At 41.1% G+C, this 14,617-nt stretch overlaps 1 protein-coding gene and 1 long non-coding RNA gene across 2 annotated transcripts in view; one reads left to right on the top strand and one right to left on the bottom strand.

Moving 5' to 3' along the window:
• The window catches only part of malt1 (MALT paracaspase 1), a 136,264-nt gene that overhangs the window by 102,331 nt on the left and 19,316 nt on the right, over positions 1 to 14,617 (bottom strand). The window lies entirely within an intron of this gene.
• LOC122541941 overlaps positions 1 to 14,617 on the top strand; it is a 35,933-nt gene that overhangs the window by 2,743 nt on the left and 18,573 nt on the right. The window contains exon 2 of the long non-coding RNA XR_006309727.1: positions 13,355 to 13,474. This is a non-coding gene — a long non-coding RNA (uncharacterized LOC122541941). The remainder of the gene's footprint in view (positions 1 to 13,354; positions 13,475 to 14,617) is intronic.

Here is a 14,617-nt window from a genome sequence, read left to right as displayed (position 1 = left end):
GACCACTCCTCCAAACTGTCTAGATCCTTCTGCAGCCTCCCCACTTCCTCAGTACTACCTGCCTGTCCACCTAACTTTGTATCATGGGCAAGCTTTGCTAGAATGCCCCCAGTCCCTTCATCCAGATCATTAATATATAATGTGAACAGCTGCGGCCCCAATACTGAACCCTACGGGACACCGCTTGTCACCGGCTGCCATTCCGAAAAAGAACCTTTTATCCAAACTCTCTGCCTTCTGTCAGACAGCCAATCCTCAATCCATACCAGTAGCTCACCTCGAACACCATGGGCCCTCACCTTGCTCAGCAGCCTCCCGTGTGGTACCTGATCAAAGGCCTTTTGGAAGTCTAGGTAGACCACATCCACTGGGTTTCCCTGGTCCGACCTACTTGTCACCTCTTCAAAGAATTCCAACAGGTTTGTCAGGCATGACCTCCCCTTACTAAATCCATGTTGACTTGTTCTAATCCAACCCCTGCTCTTCCAAGAATTTAGAAACCTCATCCTTAATGATGGATTCTAGAATTTTACCAACAACCGAGGTTAGGCTAATTGGCCTATAATTTTCCATCTTTTGCCTTGATCCTTTCTTGAACAAGGGGGTTACAACAGCGATCTTCCAATCATCCGGGACTTTTCCTGACTCCAGTGACTTTTGAAAGATCTCAACCAACGCCTCCGCTATTTCCTCAGCCACCTCCCTCAGAACTCTAGGATGTAACCCATCAGGGCCAGGAGATTTATCAATTTTAAGACCTTTTAGCTTTTTTAGCTTAAGACCAGTTCAACTCCAGAACATACCAGATGGCCTCCTTCTTTAAAGACTGCAATTTCCCTCCCATGTGGTTGATGTTACCCTCCAGTGTATCTCATCCACTTCTTGCACCTCCACCCTTAAACCCCACCCCTCCAACCACAACTAGGACAGAACCCCCCGGTACTCACTTTCCACACACCAACCTCCGTATACATCGCATCATCATCCGCCATTTCAACCACCTACAAACAGACTTCACCACCAGAGATATATTTCCCTCCTCACCCCTATCCGCTTTCTGTAAAGACCGTTCCCTCCACGACTACCTTGTCAGGTCCACGCTCCCCAACAACCTACCCTGCCCTCCCGGCACCATCCCCTGCCACTGCAGAAATTGCAAAGCCTGCACCCACATCTCCCCCCTCACCTCTGTCCAAGGCCCCAAAGGAGCCTTCCACATCCATCAAAATTTCACCTGCACTTCCACGCATCATTTACTGCATCCGTTGCTCCCGATGTGGTCTCCTCTGCATTGGGGAGACAGGATGCCTACTCGCAGAGCACTTCAGTGAATATCTCCGGGACATCACCAACCAACCTCACCGCCCCATGGCCAAACACTTCAACTCCCCCTCCCACTCTGCCGAGGACATGCAGGTCCTGGGCCTCCTCCATTGCCACTTCCTTACCACCCAATACCTGGAGGAAGAACACCTCATCTTCCGCCTCAGGACCCTCCAACCCCATGGCATCAATGTGGACTTCACCAGTTTCCTCATTTCCCCTCCACCCACCTTACCCCAGTTCCAAACCTCACAGCTCAGCACTGTCCCCATGACCTGTCCTACCTGCCAATCTCCCTTCCCACCTATCCGCTCCACCCTCCCCTCTGACCTATCGCCATTACCCCCCACCTCCATCCACCTATCTCTCAGCTCTCAGCTATCTTCCCCCTAGCCTCACCACCCACCTCTTCCCATTTATCTCTCCACCCCGGGGTTCCCAGCCTCATTCCTGATTAAGTGCTTTTGCCCGAAACATCAATTTTCCTGCTCCTCGGATAGTGCCTGACCTGCTGTGCTTTTCCACACCACACTCTCGATTGTAAATATGCTCAAGCCTGGTTCAATTGAAGTATTCTCAAGGGCATTGGATTATTATTTAAATGGGCAAAAGGTAGGAGAATAGCACTAATTCAAAATACTCATTCAGAGAGTTGATACAGATACAATGGGTTGAATGGCCTCCTTCTGCTCTGCAACAATTCTGTACTTTTCTGCAAATGCTCAATCACACAACATTTAGAATAAGCTACCAGTCAATAAATTGCTTTTAAAAAAACTTATTACATACTGATAAGCATAAAGAAACTCATCAGGAGCTACATATTACTGATTTGCATGCATACTGTACATATTTTGTGCCATTGCATTATCTATACCATTCAAGATGCAACTTGTCCAGCATAGATCGAGAGGCCAATATTATTCTGCTATCTGGACTCCTTTCAGTTAAACTTGAAGCTTGAGCTAAAAATGATCTGACAAAAACATAATAGTTGAACAAGCAAGACTGCTCAGGGATCTCTTAAAAATCACAATGCAGTTATACTAGTTGAAACAAAACTGATATAAATGAGTCTCAATCCAAAAGGTGAAGTGCATTAGTCATGTTAAATTCACACCCAACTTACACCGCAGATTTCAATCAGATATGAAACAAAAGTTACCTGTGGCAGGACACATGTCAGTAATTATACTATTAATTGAAGTCATTAATTGAAGACCAGTTTCATACTTGAGGTTTTGTTAAACACCCAGTTATTAATGCGATGATTTGTGAAGCCAAAATGCTAAAGATACTCAGCTGGCACCATCTCTGGAAAGAAGAAGTGTGAATGTTTCAAGTCTGTGAATTTTAGTTGGAAATTATTTTCTTTTCTTTCCCCTTCCCTCTTTTATGGCTCCTACACTTGATCAAAATCTGTTACATCTGTGTTATATTTCAGTTTGAACAAAAGGTCACAGGCTTGAAGCATCAGCCAGGTTTTTCTCTCCACAGAAACTTCCTGTCCTGCTGAGTAATTTTCTGTTGTATTTCAGATTGCCAGTGTTGTGAACCAGACCAGACCCCCTAAAAATATATTAAGAAGGTAGCCTTGACCCTAAATTTTTCTCATTTTAAAGGTAGCTGTCAGATGCTGTTTTTCAGATTGGTCAAACCACTCTGCATTAAGCAAAACAGAATTTATTCAAGCACCACAGTCAGAATACAACAAAAGAAAGGAGAATGCGGAATAACTTAATTACTTTGGAAAACTTAACAGAATGATGGACACAGTAACTATTACTAATTAACTGTACCAATGCATTAACATCCCATAAACATACTCTTGGAGGGAAATTCAGAAATGGATTCGAGAATGATCTAGGAGGAATGAACATCAAAAGACAATTCAGAGAGAGCAAGTATAACAGTCTGTAACAGCAGGAGAGATTCACTGCCTTCTAATCCTGCTGAAACCCCAATAACAACTGCCGCAAGCAAACTAAAGGTCCTGCATCTGCGAGAGCTTGACCACACCCACTCAGGCTGCTTCTATTGTTCCAACTTTAAAAAAAAACAAGGCTTCACAAGTTGTTTATCCTCTCATAGACTTCTTGGCACCTGTCCCCCAATCTCTCTCTCAAAAAAAAGGACAAAACACACCTCAATGCCACAGTATCATCACACTAGCAACTGTCACAATTTGCCATTTCACTGATAAAGAAACAACCTTCAACAATTGCAGGGCTTGATCAATTACACCTTTCAGTCTGAGGCCGTACAATTAATGTGCACAAGAACCAAAGTCAGAATTAAACGTGTAAATAAGATAAAAGGTTGAAAAGGATTATAGTAGAGTGGAACGATGTCATAGGATATTAAGTCATGGGCAAGAGTTTTCAAGGAATGGGGACTTGGGTGAGATCCCTGAGGTCAGGATCATGTGGTGTGCAGACTGAATAAGGATAGGATGACATTTTTATTGATCAAGCCACAGAAGAACTGTTTCCATTATGACAAAAACAGTTAAATTGTGATTAAAAACATCGCAGTGAAATTGACTGTAATGCAGGTCTTTCCAAGAGTTTAACAGAGCAGGAAGATGATTTCTTTCAGCTGATGAATTTTATATAAGTTTTAGTTACCAATTTTAGTGTTTCTCATTGAAAACAGTAAATGAAATGGCTGATTGGTATCAAGGAATCTCAGAATTAACTTGTGCTGGTCATAATATGGTCAGACAACTACGTCTGCCACATTAGCTGGTCCAGTCTGGTTCCATCCCATCTTTAAGTTTAAATGTCAAAAGGGGGAGGAGTTGAAGGCAGTATTGACTATGTTGCAGCTTCATACATGATCTCTGCAGACAAGTGCTTGCTTCTCAGCTTCGCTTCAGCATTTCCAACTATTTGAATGGCAGCAGAAATAGGTGTTTTATTGTGTCTTGCTCCAAATGATCCTCTTGCAAACATTTTAGCCTGTTATGTAGTAGAGTTCAAGGTGTTAGTGTGTGAGCATTCATAAGAGATTCTCTGTTCTTAGTGTGTCTCCTGAGATGATCTTGAAGTAGCCATGTGTTCTATTATGGGCCTTTGAATGATCATATGTACCTATACCAGTCAGCAGACTGTTTAGCAATTGTCCTCACATTTTTTAGAATGTTTGCTGTATAATGTCTGTGGAAATGATTGTCACTTATACAGCATCCATACTTACAGCATTAGGCTTAGTACATTAGGGCTGCATAGTTGAAAAAGGGCTTAAATTGATAATGTGAACAAAACTTATCTCAATCGAAAATATGAATTAATTGGTTTTAATAAATTTACACCAAAGATGTACCACAGATTTTGTACTGATATGAGAGCAAGATTACCTATGCAGGACAATTGAGTGTCATCACACTGTGTCCTGAAGACTGGCTTTAATGCTGGGGTTTTGAAAAGCATAATTGTTATCAATGCTCCGCCAATAACCACTCTTCATTTGTGCTATGAATAAGCAGGAGCAAATTGCTAAACTTTATAAATTACAATCAACCAACTACAGTTCTACAATCTAAATATTAGCTAAGTGAGGAAAGTTGTCATTGATAGTACTGTCAAATGGCACTTACCCACCAGTAGGCATCTTACCAATGATCAGTTTTGATGCTGCCCATGCCAATTGGTTCCAGATATCATTACATTCTTGGTCCATCAAAAGATCTGCTTTCCAGTAACGAGGCCAGAGTGGCTGTCCTTGATCAAATGCAGCATCAACAAGCCTCAATAAAGTGAATGGAAATTAGCAAGAAAACTCTCCAATGGTTGGAGTCATACCTCATTCAAAGAAAAACAGTTGAAGTTGGTGGAGGCCAATCACCTCAGAGTCAGAATGTCACCACAGCAGTTCCTCAGGGTAGTGTCCTTGGCCAACTATCTTCAGCAACTTCATCAATGATCCCGTCTTCATAATGAAGTCAGAGGTGGGGATGTTTGCTACTGATTGCATGATGTTCAACACCATTCACAACAACTCATACTGAAAATCTGTCACGCCTGCATGCAGCTAGATCTGAACAACATTCAGTCTTTGTCTTGTAAGTGTCAAGTGACATTAGTGCCATACAATTGACTGGCAATTGCCAGTCAAGTGACATTAGTGCCATACAATTGACTGGCAATTGCCAGAGGACAGTTTAATTAGGGATATATTCTGTTCTTTGCGGCAATCAGTTTGATTCTTGCAGAATTTTGTTTGCCTGCCCAGTGCCCGGCTTAAGGATATGCCCTTAAGAAGAGTCCAATGAAAGAGCTGCTTTCTGAGATAGCATCATACCAGAATGGAAATGTTAACTCTCTCCATCAATGTTGCCAGGCCTGTTGAGTTTCTACTGCATTCTCTTTGTGTCAAATTTCTAGCATCTGCAGTATTTTGCCATGATTAAGGATGTCTCCTTAGTGCTGGAGTGAAACTTGGAGTGGATGGGAGGAACCAGTTGTTAGCATCCACATTGGTACCAATGACATTGATAAGGCTTGAATGAATGTTAACAGGCGGACTGAAACTGAAATACAGAACCTCAAAGGATTACTACGTGAGCCCGGGGTAAAATGGTATAAGATAAGTAAAGTCAAACAGCTCAAAGGTGGGGAGGAAGGAATGGGTTTCAGTTCATGGGGCATTGGCACAGGATGGATTTCACTTGAACTGGGACCAGCATCCTAGAAAATTGAATGACTCAGGGTGAAAAGCAGAGGTTCAACTAAATTGGGATGTTCTGAAGAGGATTATATGTGCTGAGAAAGCAAAATGATATAGCACCATTGCAAGACAGCTACTTAGGCATTGATACCCAGAAGGAAGAGATAGTGTATACAAATATGAAAAAAACAAATAAGGCCAAGGCCATGTTCGCTCAAAAACAATGCAGTGGCCCGGAGGTTCCTACAAGGTGCTGCACAAGGTGATCAGTGCAATTGGCTTGTTGAAGCATTGACTTCTGGTTTTGAAAGTCACTGCCGCACATGGATTATGGAGATCTGTGCACCAAAACAAAAATTTCTGAAGGAGAGAGCTGAAGAGATAATGGAGGCTTTAGTGGTGATCTTTCAGGAATTACTGGAGTCAGGGAGGGTCCCAGAGAACTGGAAAATCGCTACTGTAATTCTCCTGCTTAAGAAGGGAGTAAGGCAAAAGATGGGAAATTATATGCTGATTTGCCTGACCTGAGTTGTTGGTAAGATTTTGGAGTCCATTGTGAAGGATGAGATTTCTGAATACTTGGAGGTAAATGATAAAATAGGGCAAAGTCAGCATGGTTTCATCAAGGGGAGGTCATGCCTGACGAATGTTAGAGCTAGAGGAGGTAACAAGCAGGTTAGACCAAGGAGAGCCAATGGATGTTATCTGTCTGGACTTCCAGAAAGCTTTTGATAAGGTGCTGCTGAGTAAGATAAAGGCCTGTGGTGTTAGAGGCAAGGTCTGAGCATGGATAGATGATTGGCTGTCTAGCAAGAGAGTGAGAATAAAAGGGTCCTTTTCAGGATGGAAGCCAGTGACTAATGGTGTTCCACAAGGGTCAGTGTTGGGACCACAACTTTTCACTTTATACATCAATGATCTGGATGAAGGAACTGAAGGCATTCTGGCTAATTTAGCAGATGTTACAAAGATAGGTGGAGGGGCAGGTAGTATTGAGGAGGTGAGGAGTCTGCAGAAGGATTTAGAGTTGAGAGTGAGATGCTGGAAAGGCATAGTAGGTCAGGTAGCATCTGAGGAGCAGGCAAATCGACGTTTCAGTCAAGAGCCCTTCATCAGGAATAAGGCTGATTGAGGGTTTCCTTTCAAGAGCCCTTTCAAGTATTTAGACAGGTTAGGAGAGTGGGCAAAGAAGTGCTGATGAAATAAAATGTGGGAAAGTGTGAAGAATAGAGGCATGGACTATTTTCTAAATGGGGAGAAAATTCAGAAATCTGAAGTGCAAAGAGACTTGGAAGCCCCTTCCAGATTTCTCTTCAGGTAGACTTGCAAGTTGAGTTGGTAGTTAGGAAGGCTATAGTGGGGAAGTTGTGAAACTTGAAGAAGTTCAGAAAAGATTTACAAGAATGTTGTGAGTGTTGCAGAGTTTGAGCTATAGGGAGAAACTGAACAGGCTGGGGCTATTTCCCCTGGAGCATCGGAGGCTGAGGGGTGACCTGACAGAGGGTTATAAAATCATGAGCGGCATGGATGGGGTCTTTTCCCCAGGGTGGGGTAGTCCAAAACTAGACGACATAGGTTTGAAGCGAGAGGGGCAAGATTTAAAAGGGACCCAAGGGGCAACTTTCTCATGCATAGCCTGATGCATGCATGGAATGAGCTGCCAGAGGAAGTGGTGGAGATTGGTACAATTACAACATTTAAAAGGCATCTGGATGGGTATACGAATAGGAAGGGTTGAGAGGGATTTTGGCCAAATGCTGGCAAGTGGGACTAAATTAATTTAGGATATCTGGTCAGCATGGATGACTTGGACTGAAGGGTCTGTTACCATGCTGTACAGCTGTACGATTCGATGATACTGTAATGGCCAGAAAATCATACCCATCCATTACTTAGGATGCTAATTCATTTATTTTGGCCCAAGAACTATGTGCATTTAATTCAAGAGCAATTTTTCCCTTTTGTTTTTACCATTTATTGTCCCTTTAACCAATATTCTCTCTGATTAGACCATAAGACATAGAAGCAGAAAATAGGCCATTTAGCCCATTGAGTCTGCTCAACCCCATTCTCCTGCTTTCCTCCCGTAAACTTTGATCTCCTTAGCAATCAAGAACTTGTCTGTCTCTGTTTTAAATATATTCATTGACCTGGCCTCCACAGCCTTCCATGGCAATGAATTCCACAGATTCACCAGTTTCTGGCTGAAGCAGTTTCTCCTCATCTCCATTCTAAAGGGTCTTCATTTTGCTCTAAGGCTAGTCTCTCCTGCTAATGGAAACATCTTCCCAAAGGCCACTCTGTCCAGGCCATTCAGTATTCTGCAAGTTTCAATCAGAATCCCCTTCCCTTGTAAACTTCATCCAGTATAGTCCCAGAGTCCTCAAACGTTCCTTAAATGTTAAGCTTTTCATTCCTGCGATCATTCTTGTGTATCTCCTGTCCCCCCACTTTACCCCAGTTCCAACCTTATAGCTCAGCACCATTCTCATGACCTGTCCCACCTGTCAATCTTCCTTCCCACCTATCGACTCCACCCTCTCTCCGACCTATCACTTTACCCCTTCCTCCATCCACCTATTGCACTCTTAACTACCTCTCCCCAGCCCCATCTCCTCCCATTTATCTCTCCATCCCTGAGGCTTCCAGCTTCATTCCTGATGATGCGTGCCTGCCCTAAACATCGATTTTCCCGTTCCTCGGATGTTGCCTGACCTGCTGTGCTTTTCCAGCACCACTCTAATCTTGACTTAAATTTCAGCATCTGCAAGTCCTCACTTTCACCAAGTGAATAACTGTGTCTATTTATGACGAAAGTTGACCGGTGTGATTCAGACCTTTGAATGATAGAGATAACCTGAAGTAATTTTGTGAAAATGAAAGATGTATTAATATTAAAACACTCATGTATTAAACAAGGAAGAAACACATAAGATTCGATCCACTTTCTTGCATTCCTTAGAAACCTGGATAATAAAGATTTATGGAAGAAAGTAAATGTTTTTGATTGTGAATGCCAAGATATATGCAAAAAATTCCATTTTATTTATTCATTCATAGGATGTTGGTTTCACTAGCCGGACCAGCACTTATTGTCCATCTTTAGTTGCCCTTGAGTAAGCTGCCTTCTTGAATCACTGCAGTCTATTTGTCCACAATGCCATTAGGGAGGGAGTTCCAGTAATTTGACTTAATCATCATAAAGAAATGGTAATAGTTTTCCAGTTCAGGATGACGAGTGGCTTGGGGAAACTATTCCTATGTATCTATCCATTTCAACTATAAAAAAAAGGAAGAGGTACATGAAATTTTAAGAGTAAATAAAATTCTAAAATAATAAAAGAAAGAAAATATCAATATTTCAACCATTTGATCAGAGCTGAGAAATACTGCAGAAACCTCTTTGAAAAGGCAAAGAGGAGGGCGGCAGCAATGAAAATAGAGAGGTGAAGTGATAGAGAAGCTTAGGGAATGATTACGGTTAGAGAGCTGTTGGTTTAACCAAAAGTACAGGAGCAATAGAAATTGGGGGATTTGAAGAGGCCAGCATTGGAGAAACTCAGGAGTTTCCAAAGGTTATCGACTCCCTCCTTCAACGAGTATCACAATGTTGATCTTTAGTGTTTGATGTCACCTTTCTAGCGCTCCCTGCGATTCTGGAGCGTGTGCAGTTGATTTGAATTGTTTTATTCCTAAGCTGTCCTTATCTTCCTTCAAAAGTTTGGATGTGAAATTTGACACTTGAGCTGACTCTTGGATTGGTTGGATCTCTATTGGTAGTCCGTATCTAGTAAACAATTTGAGTAATTCCTCTATAATCCTTTTAGCTGTGATATTGCGTAATGGGACAGCCTCTGGAAGTCCGGTCGATACATCCATCATTGTTAACAAATACTAATTCCCACTCTTTGTTTGAGGTAGGGGACCTACACAATCAATTAAGACCGTTGTAAAAGATTCCTCAAATGCTGGAATAGGTATTAAAGGTGCAGGTTTTATTACAGCCTGTGGTTTTCCAATTACCTGACATGTATGGCAAAATTCAACGACATCATTGTGCAGTCCAAGCCAGTAGAAATGTTTGTATTTTAGCCTGTGGTTTCCTCACTCCTAAATGACCTGCAAGTGGTAGCTCATGTGCCACTTGCAGCACGTCCTTTCTATACCCCACTGGCAAGACAATTTGATGAATTTCTGCCCATATCTCATCTGCTTGAATGTGTGATGGTCTCCATTTCCTCATTAAGACATCAGTTTTCAGGTAGTCGTAATTTGGAGGTACCAGTGTTGAACTGGGGTACACAAAGTTAAAAAAAATCACACAACACCAGGTTAAAGTCCAATAGGTTTATTTGGAAGCACTAGCTTTCACAGCACTGCTCCTTCATCAGGTGGTTGTCATTTTTCAAGTAATAACATTCAGGGGTCCATTCAGATTCCTTCTCTGTATATGCCTTTGATACAACTGCTTTAAATTTTCATAATTTCTGCTGTAACGCAATGAGATTTACAGAGCTAAAGACTATCTATTTGCTCCTGTTTTATCTCAACTATCTGATCGAACAAAGTCTTTGCTAAGGCCACTTCAGCTTCCTTATCTATACCCTTTGATCTCACTGGTGTTTCAACTGTGTGATTCTGTGACCTTGTTACTACACAATCAGGTAAGATTCCAGGATAAAAATCCTGCATTGCTTCAGTTGCCTGAGTCTCCACTGGCTTTTCAAGCACAGTAGGTGGCTCGCCTACCCGTGAATCAACTATATTATTTGCAAGGACAACTTATATTCCTGGAGCTGAGAGTTTGTCCTGTACCTCTACCACAACCTCTCCACTCTTTTCTGGACTCTCTAGCCTCACTTTATGTAATTGAGTGCTTTTTGTCTCATTATTGTCTCATGAATTCCCATTACCAGTACCTTTTCTGGGAGTAGTCCTTCAGGAGTACATATCTCCTCATCCTTCAGCATTACAGACTGAGAGGATCCTGTGTCCCTTAATATTATAATCTCTTTACCTGCTACTCTTGGCCTATGTGAATAAACTTTACCTTTGCAGGTATGTTTTCTAAACAGATCCGGCACTTTCTTCTTAACCAATCTCCTCTGATGTAGCTTTCTAGCTTCTACTGTGCTTTCTGCTACCATTCCTATAAAACTCCTGACTTGTCCTGTTTTCCTACATCTGTCTTTTACCTAGACCACAAACACCGTGATTTCATGTGGCCTACTTTATTTCTTTGAAAACACCAGAGCTTTTTACATTCTTTATCCCCTTCAAGGGTTTCCTTTGTATCCTACGATGAGTTATCCTTATGATCTTCACCGATCTACCTTTCCCTCTCCACATGAGGATTTCTCTTTGTCCCAATTTCTATTCCTCGTGGACTGAAATTGATTCTGGAAGCCAAACCATGTTTTATGGACCAATTCATAATCATCAGCCACTTCAGCTGCTAACCTTGCCATTTAACTCTCTGCTCTTCCACATAAGTTTGCCCTACTTCCTCATTCCTGATGAAGGGCTTTTGCCGAAACGTCGATTTTCCTGCTCCTCAAATGCTGCCTGACCTGCTGTGTTTTTCCAGCACCACTCTAATCTTCACTACTTCTTCATTAAGCTTACCTTCAGCCTTCATCTCAATCCTTTTAAGCTGACTTTCCTTTCCAAGAATAATTTTCTGAAATTCAAACTCTCTCTCTTTTTCTTTCACTTCTGCTAAAGCCTTTGTTCTTTTTCTTTCTCCTCTGATTTTAATCGTAACTCAAACTGTTTCATTTCTGCTTCTAACTGAAGCTTCTTCATCTGCAATTGGAATTTAGCTATCTCTAAAGATCCTGCTGGGGTTTCCAGCAAATGTAAATGCTGAGCTACTGCTGCAATCGTCTCATTTTTCCTCACCGTAGGAGGTAACTTCAACCCCAGCTTGTCTAATAATTCCCACAGCTTGGTCATATTTGCCTTTTGTAAGACCCCCACTTCTTTCACTTCCAGAACCTCCTTGATGACTGAAAGAGCCATTGCTATCTGAGCGGATTTAAACCAACCAAATCAACACCCGAAGTAAAAGACACTAATATCTACCACTCGCTGTTTAAATCCTGCGAAGAGCCCCCAATCTGTTATGGACAAGGCCCGACCCCTCAAAACATTTTTAAGCAGGTAGCCCAGACCGTAACTTTGCTATTTGTTTAGGTAAGTGTATAGTGGATATTCCCGGAGTGAATTAGCTGGTTCGACTGCCAAGTTTTAAACAAATAGAATTTATTTATAAAATTGTGGAATGAAACACAAAGGACAGAAAATAGAATACCAGATAACTATCGTGCCCAAAATCCCAACAGGCTTAATGATGCTGTTCCAAAAATACTTGCAACAGTCCCAATAAACAGTCCCTTAGCACAAAGAGTAAAAATGGCACAAAACACTTACAGGTTATGAAGTCAGAAGGGCAGGAGGAGGGGGAGAACCAGCAGCCTTTCTTTACACACACTGCTGCTGAACTGAATTCAGAACTCTAATCTAAATGAAGGTTGGCTAATCCCTTTGATTATACCAGGTTTTTTTTTAAGATATGAAAGCTTTAGGCTGGAAACATTATCTGTTTTGGGTAAACAAAAAGGGCCCCAATAAACCTTTCAAACTCAGCCTAGTTGGCACTTGGCCAATTATGCCCCTCTGAAAAAAGTCTCAAGGGCATAGTAACCTTGTAAAAAGACCAACTTTATGACATGAGGAAATACAACAAGGGAAAGACAAGGCCATGAAGATCTCACAATATAACTATTAAAAGTTGAAGCATTGCTGATCCTGGAGCAAATTTAGGACAAAGAATATAGACATGGCAGGTAAATAGTTATAATTCAAGAAATAATCAGCAGAGCTTTGGATGAGATTAATTTTCTACAGGCTGGATATGTAGGACTGACAAGGACAGCATTGGCATAGTCAAATAAAACAAAGAATTGCTGATGGTGGAGATCTGAAACAAACAAAAACAGAAATTGTTGGAGAAACTCAGCAGTTCTCAAGAAGGGTCACTGGACTCAAAACATTACATCTGCTTTCTCTCTGGAGATGCTGCCAGACCCGCTGAGTCTCTCCAGCAATTTCATGTTCAGTTTGTTATTGTAATAGTCAAATCTGTGGGTCATGAAGGTCAACCATTCTGAGGTATAGTTTTTGAATTTTTAATTATTTTTGTTGCAATGAAACCAAAGCACATTTGTAGATTCAAGCAGTAAATGTAGAGCTAAGATACAAATGAAGAGTCATGAACCAACATTGCTGGAAATCTTAGCATTCTATTGCAACAGAAATTTACTATTTTGTATTTGTTCCATTATTCATTTCCAAATTGTAGGTATGTTTCCCAAAATATCGGCAGAATTGGTTACAGAATCATCACCTCAATTTATTACTACTTTGAAGTCTCAGAAAGTAATTGAGAATGTTGATGTCAAGCTGTCCTGCACAGTGTCTGGTAAATCATGTTCATTCTTTTGATATCATAGAGCAATGTAATCAATTTGTATCATGTGTTCCTCACTGAAGGGAATTATGGATTATTCATTGAAACTTTACTTTATTAAATTCCACAACCGTGAACGAGAATGCTCCATCGTCTGGAATCTTAATAGTGGCTTTGCAAATGTTTGGTGGAACATCGCTTGGGGCAGGATCCATAATGACTGACAGTGCTCCAAAAATATGACAAAATTAATTAAAAAGCTTGAAGAACTATATAACAGGCTTTCATATCATCCTTGTAATTTCACTGACAGGATTCAAATTAAGTCTAGACAGCTAAGATAAATACATTGTAAAATAAACAAACTGCAAATTCAAAACAATGACACAATAACCATGGAATTATACTTTGCATATCTGTCCTCCTCTTCCGAAATACACCAAATCTTACTTTGGCAGGGTTATCTTAAACCAAAGGCTATTCTCTACACTTCGGCTAAACTAGTGCCATCGTTTCGTTATTAGGAATAATCAGTTCTAATGATTTTATACTGATACGTCCATGTCAATATTTTAGTGGCTTTCTTGTTTACATAATATGAAACATATTTATGAACAAAATAATAATTACTTTAAGAATATAGAAGAATAAATAAACAAGAAAAGAGCCAATTTGAACTCAACCCAACCATTGTTTCAATTTCCATGAAAATGTTGCCAGCACACTTCCATCAATGTAAGTCAAAAGATATTGCAGAAAATCCTTTCGGGAGAGGGCAGCTTCATATAGTGCAGTTGTGCTGATGGCTGAACAGACCAGTCCATGAGAGATAGGCATCTGCTACAAATGCCACCGATGAAATAGTTGTCAGGTGTCATTATGGGCTGATGTTTACTATTTTAGTGCTGGCTGCCAAGCCTCTGTACCCACTGGTCATCATGGTGAAAGGCGCCAGCCTGCAAATGATGTCACAATTACCCTCTGTTGTTGCTTAGTAAAATACGGTCTTCAAAAACCACAACTTGCCCCTTGAGAATATATACAATTTTTTGATGGATCTTCTGCATCTTATTCCATATGTTCGTAACTCTTTGGTTGAAAAGATTATAGAGTTATAGAGATGGTACAGCATGGAAACAGACCTTTTGGTCCAAC

The sequence above is a fragment of the Chiloscyllium plagiosum genome, chromosome 1 (genome assembly GCF_004010195.1).
Source record: "Chiloscyllium plagiosum isolate BGI_BamShark_2017 chromosome 1, ASM401019v2, whole genome shotgun sequence".
Taxonomy (NCBI): Eukaryota; Metazoa; Chordata; class Chondrichthyes; order Orectolobiformes; family Hemiscylliidae; genus Chiloscyllium; species Chiloscyllium plagiosum.
The sequence above is the reverse complement of the archived record's forward strand: the minus strand, read 5'-3'. Positions and strand labels throughout refer to the sequence as shown.